The following is a 5,933-nucleotide window of genomic DNA, read 5'->3' as shown; positions in this document are numbered from 1 at the left end:
TTATTTAATTTGTTTAATATTTCTATATTCAAAATGTTATATTTAAAATATTAACTTTAACATGAATTTAATTCCACTCATGCCACCTCTGAGCTTCATTAAACATCTTAAAATACACCTACAAGCCACTTTTGTGTTCTTCTGTGCCACCTCTGTGGTACAAATTATTTTTTTTTAATAATTATTTTATTTGATTAGTAACTTATTCTTATTCTACTTGAGTTTATTCTGTTGTTTTAATTAGAAATTTTAAAAAGCTTATAAATATAATTTCTTTTGAATTTGACATAAAAGATTACATTTTTAATAAAGTTAGAAAAATGCCATTACAAAGGTGTAAAAACGAAATTCCCTGTAAATCACTTTAAGGAGTCAAATATCATCTCGTAATGGGAAGGCTAATATTTGATCAGAATTTTTGATTATTGATTAGAAGGTGCTCCTGAAATTTTTGACTGTGCTCCTAAATTTTTTTTAAATTTTTTAATTAAAGTACGCACAGAGCCCTGTTTAATTACTTTTTATTCATTTAAAAATTGAGAAAATCTCTCGAATTTAAATCTTTTACAAGAATTACAGCAAAAATCAGTTTGATGCAAGAATATATATTTTGTATTTGAATATTACCAGTGTGAACTCCATTGACTTCAATGGATTTAATTAAATTCCTTTGAACACGACTGCTCAAAGTGGTGGCTTGAAACCAACACATTCAAAACCTCATTACTCTGAAATGTTTTATGTAAATGTTAAGTGTAAGTGAAAAGTTAAGTACTGTAACAGGTCTTTCATGATGCTTCATATGCTGGGGTGTGAACTTGATAGGTGCTTGAAATTAAATAAATAGTGCTTTAAAAAGTCCTTGAATCTGGTGTTCATGAAAGAGTGGGAACCCTGTTTACATCTAGAAAATAAGTGAAGTACTTAATTCAAAACAGCAATACCACATGGTTATTTAATATATAATACCATTTATTTAAGCAAAAATAAAAAATTTGTGATCTTAATCGCAATTGTTACTGTATATAAGATTTTGGTCAAACTGCCAACCCATATTAAAAGCCAAGGAACTGTTTTTAAGGATCTAATGACATGCGAGTATAAACATTTAAAGCTGCACTAGAATTGCACTGCATTAGCAGTGGTTAAGAATGAACAAATTACATAAAATAGCAACAAATCTGTGGTTCAAAACCAGGTTCTTGTCCTATCCTGTTTCACTATGGTAAGCCTACAGGTTTTATTTACGTTATGAGTTATGTCAGATTTGGAGGGAAGTTGCAGGCTTGCATCATTCGATAGTGCATGTTTACGTCATGTCTGCAAACACAAAATCGACCGTGTGTTAGCTGAGGAGGGGTTTAAACCATTCATTACCCTGCAAATGTTAAAAAAGTGCTTGGCGAATGGTCCATTTTGAATGCACACATATTGCGTTCATAACCATGGTGAAATAGCGTGAGACCACGTATAGCGAGGACAAACGTGTACCATATACATACCAGTCACTGGTGTGCAACAGAGTTCAGAAAAGTGCTCTCAGAACAAACTGATCTCTGACATTAAACACTCAGGTTCGCATCAATAGCTTTAGGCCTTGTTTGCACCTGGTATTAAGATGTGTTTTCGCCGATCCGATCACAAGTGGACAACATTAAATACATGCATAATTGGGGTCTAAAAGGTTTTAAGCTTATCCACGTTCAACCACGTGAAGAAATAGTCAAAAAAGCATTTAACCTTTTTGCTTTTATAGTGTAGAAGCTTATATGTTTGAATGCATTTAAACAGCCTTACTGACCTAATACTGTTGGACGTGTTGTAAGAAAACCACCAAACTCTGCTGTGTTGTACCAAAACAAAACTGAAATCGCAGCTGCTTTCTAGATCCTTTTTATTTGCTTCCTTTCCCAATAACTTGTAAACCACCTAACATTGGATCGTTCAGTCAACAGTATTCATATAACACATTTAGCACTCCCGCAAAAGTGATGTACAGCGTGACGAAATGGTGTCTCAAGAAAATCCGCGGTCACAGGAGATCCATTTTAAAGCCAGGTGGAAAAAGTATGAGTCTCAGCTGACACATTTGTAATTGGATCACTGAAAACATCTTAATACCAGGTGGAAACGTGTGAGAAAGCACCCTTAGAGATGGGACCGAGTGGGTATACCTGGGTTGGTGCTCAGACCGTTGGAGTGTGGGAGGACCAAGTGTGGGTTAGCGGTGTACAGAGTGTAGGAGTCGTCAGTTTGAGGGGTCCCGCCCCCGCTCAGACTCAAGCTGGGACTGAGGGCGGACCTGGAGAGCAGCTGCTGCCTATGGGTGGGCAGAGAGGCGTGTCGTGACAGGGTGCCCCCTACAGGACAACACACACATGACAGGAGCAGAGGGTTAATGCAAGCGGATGGAGGTTAGAGATTAACATTTATTACATGGGAAGCAGCGGGATGGAAGAAAGAGACACGTCTAGGTAACATCTGTCAGCATGTTACTGATTCAGTAAAGGAAACAATGTTATTTGCAGGGTTAATGGCTGTAATAAAATCCATCAAATGAAAACATATAGCGATCACGGGCTGTGAAGCTTCAAAACTTTGGTCAACCTGCTACAATTCAAGTTATTATTGTACCTGAGCGTCGGCTGATGACCTCGACTATGGAGGGGGGGAAGTAGCCAATTCTGTCTGTTCCCCTCTGGGTGTCATGAATGTGGCCCTTCCAGCGTCCGTCCACGTGCTGCTCTATCACCTGCCAATCACAACAGCAGAACACACTGACGTCACGGTGATCTCACCCGTACTGCTGCAAATGCAACCCGCTCGATTTTTAATCCAGCCGTTTTTCATCCTTAACAACCAGTCAAAACAGAGGAGGACGTCGGGAGTTCAGAGACAATGCATGATCTGAAAGCTTTTGAAAGTTAGATAACATAACCTCAGCTGCCCACCCTAAGCAAATACGCATAAAGCATATAATAGCTGCAGGCCCGACGACAAAACAACAGCGAGAACATTCAGCTCATGAAATACATCTCTAAACCCTCCAGTAAATGACCCTTAGACCGTACTTATTCTCTGCCCACAACTTCATGTGAAACAATGCTGTGTGAAAATGTATGTTAGTTTGAGTTCACAAGTAAACACTTGTGAGTTTATCTTTAGCGCCCTCAAAATACCAAGGCGATGAACAGAAAGAACTTGTGGTAGGGGAAAGAGAGAAAAATCAGGCCTCGGTTCAAGTGAAACTGCTTCTGAAACGCTAGTTGAATAGACTGACTAGGAACACGGGGTTTGGTATATAGTGCTTAAGAGAAGCGCAGACGTACACACACACACACACACACACACACTGTGAAGAGGTTTTATGAAGTCATGTAAGCGGCCGTACCGTGATGACATCACCGGCGCGTATGGTGAGGGCCGTGGGGTCGTGAAGGTTCCAGAAGTCTTTCAGAGCTCTGACCTGAAGAACTCCTGTAGCTTCTGGAAACACACACACATATATGTGTTGGATCAAAAACAGAAATTCACATAGCTCAGAGAGTTCAGATACTGGAAGATACCACCTACTGTACATTATAATACATTGCTAAATCTCATGAAATTGTCCAGCTCAAAATCAAAAGGAAGAAATAAGAAAATTACACTCACACACACACACACACACACACACACGTTTCCATGTTTTATGGGAACTCTCCATTGGCATAATGGTTTTTATACTGTACAAACAGTATTTTCTATCCTTTATAAAGAAAAAGGCTATAAATACACATATTTTAATTTGTAAAAAAAAACCTTGTAGGTCTACTGAGATTTGTCCACATTACAAACGTTATTTGTATATTTAATCACATTTCCCCCCAGTTTCTTTTGAAAATATATATAAAAAATGTAAAAAAAAATATATATATATTACTATTACTGTAATTTATATTGTGCTTGATTTTCTTAATTATTTAAGTACACTTACCCATTGTATTTTTATTCATGAGAATTTGTTGGAGAAATGTTATAAAAATGCAAATGCAAAAAATTGTATAGCTTAGTGTTCCTAAAACTAGTCTAGTGAGGTCCCGCCATGTGAAGCTCTCAGTGTGTCATTTCTGTGATTTTATTCCAGTGGAAAGAATGTGCTGACACACGGACACACAGCAGGTTCACTGAATCAATAATGAACTATCTGAGTCTGTCAGAGGTTTAGGGAAGCGTTGTGGCCCACATTCACACACAGAGCAGCTCTGGTTAAAGCAGACGGGCCTGTCTCTGCTCATTATGATAAGAGCTGTCTGTTTACTGCCTGAGTTCAAAGACACAAACAGAATGAGTGTCTCATATCAACAGTCACTTCAAATATTTATTTACAGTATATCCACCCGTACAAAACGGCAATAAATATTGCAGATGTTACAGAATGCATGAAGATCACACATGAAATGTTTCACATTCCCACTCATTAATGTCCAGGACATGCGTCACTGATATATATATATAGTGTGTTTACAAAGACTAAGAGCTTTTAGTGTGGACTGAGTCTGTTGACACTAGACTTCAGAGTTCATTTGGCTTTTGTGGAAGTAAAGTTGATTCCACTAGTTGCATTCTGAATTGTGTAAGTACACAGTTCATAACACAACCCAAGCAAGCCCATGCATCACCTCGTGGATTTTGTGTGAAGCACAGTTTACATTTTAAAAAGTATGCCTGCAGGAATCATGCATGATACCGTTAAAAAAGGTGCATTCTTAAAGGCCACATTTACAAAGGGAATTAATAAAGGGTACTAAACAGAAAGCTAAATTGCCCAAAATAACATGATTGTCATTGTTAACATTTCATTCTGATAGAAATGTTCACATATGACGTCAGTACTTGTGGGTGGAGCCCCGTCTTATGTTTCATAGGAGGGCCCCACAGATTTGTGGTATGCATCTGCACAAACACACACAGGAGATGTCTTTTGTCTTTTTCATGTGCTCAAAACTAGCCAGAGAAAGCAGCAGGTTATATAATCCTTAGTTTAAACGTTTGGTCATTCCCAAACACACACACAAACAAACTTCACCATGTACACACTCCCATATACTGTGTGTATATGCAGCATGAACACAAACACACTCCACATACACACTGTTAGACACAAATACACACACTACAGTTCACAAGACAGCTTAAGGAGATCAAATACAGTCAGTACAGTCTTAAAATACATGTCAGATTGCATCTCACCTCGTAAGAGCTGCTTAATGTCTTTGCTGGCGTGGCATGCGGTGAACTGGTTGACGATGTCCAGGGCTGTTTGATTGTAAGTGTTACGGATATTGACATCAATCCCATTCTGCCGTCATATGAAACAAACATTAGGATGGGTAAATGCTGTCTGTTCATTAGCAGAAGCACAGTCAGTGTGGAAAAGGGACATAAACATATTAGTAAAAAGCCACTTTATTGTCAGAAAGGTTGGCGACCCCTGTAGTAGAGTCGTCTCCAAAAACCAGATGAACTTACATCCAGGAGTAGCCGCACTACCTCTGTCTTCCCATAGAGAGCGGCCTCATGGAGGGCTGTGCCAGCTTTAGTGGTTCTGTTGATGTCAATACCTGCTTTCAGAAGAAGCCTGAAGACAGAGAGAGATGGAAACTCAATGAATGGACTGGTGTCAGTAGCCTACTACTACTCCACAGAGAGGAGATGACATCCTCTTTAGCATTCTGTGTTATATTTACATACTGAAGGGCCTGTAATACACACAGACTTGTGGAATTCACACACACACACACACACACACACACACACACACACACACACACACCAGCTGGAATCAGAGATGCTCATTTGTTGGAATGCTGGATGGAATTTCAGTGCTGCACTGGAAATGCCAGGCATTAGGATGGGATCTGTTAGTGTGACGGCCGTAGGAAACACACACG

At 39.0% G+C, this 5,933-nt stretch overlaps 1 long non-coding RNA gene across 1 annotated transcript; it reads right to left on the bottom strand.

Annotated features, from left to right (window-relative positions):
* Positions 1-637: 637 nt before the first annotated feature.
* Positions 638-5,600, bottom strand: LOC107548719 (uncharacterized). Its single transcript, XR_001604491.1, has 5 exons — positions 5,512-5,600; positions 5,233-5,341; positions 3,392-3,486; positions 2,635-2,752; positions 638-2,360 (listed from the first exon to the last, which is right to left on the bottom strand). It is a non-coding gene; the product is annotated as an uncharacterized lncRNA (long non-coding RNA).
* Between the last annotated feature and the right edge of the window lie 333 nt (positions 5,601-5,933).

This window comes from Sinocyclocheilus grahami, unplaced genomic scaffold (genome assembly GCF_001515645.1).
Source record: "Sinocyclocheilus grahami isolate Dianchi unplaced genomic scaffold, SAMN03320097.WGS_v1.1 scaffold353.1, whole genome shotgun sequence".
NCBI lineage: Eukaryota > Metazoa > Chordata > Actinopteri > Cypriniformes > Cyprinidae > Sinocyclocheilus > Sinocyclocheilus grahami.
This window is presented reverse-complemented; position numbering and strand designations above follow the sequence as displayed.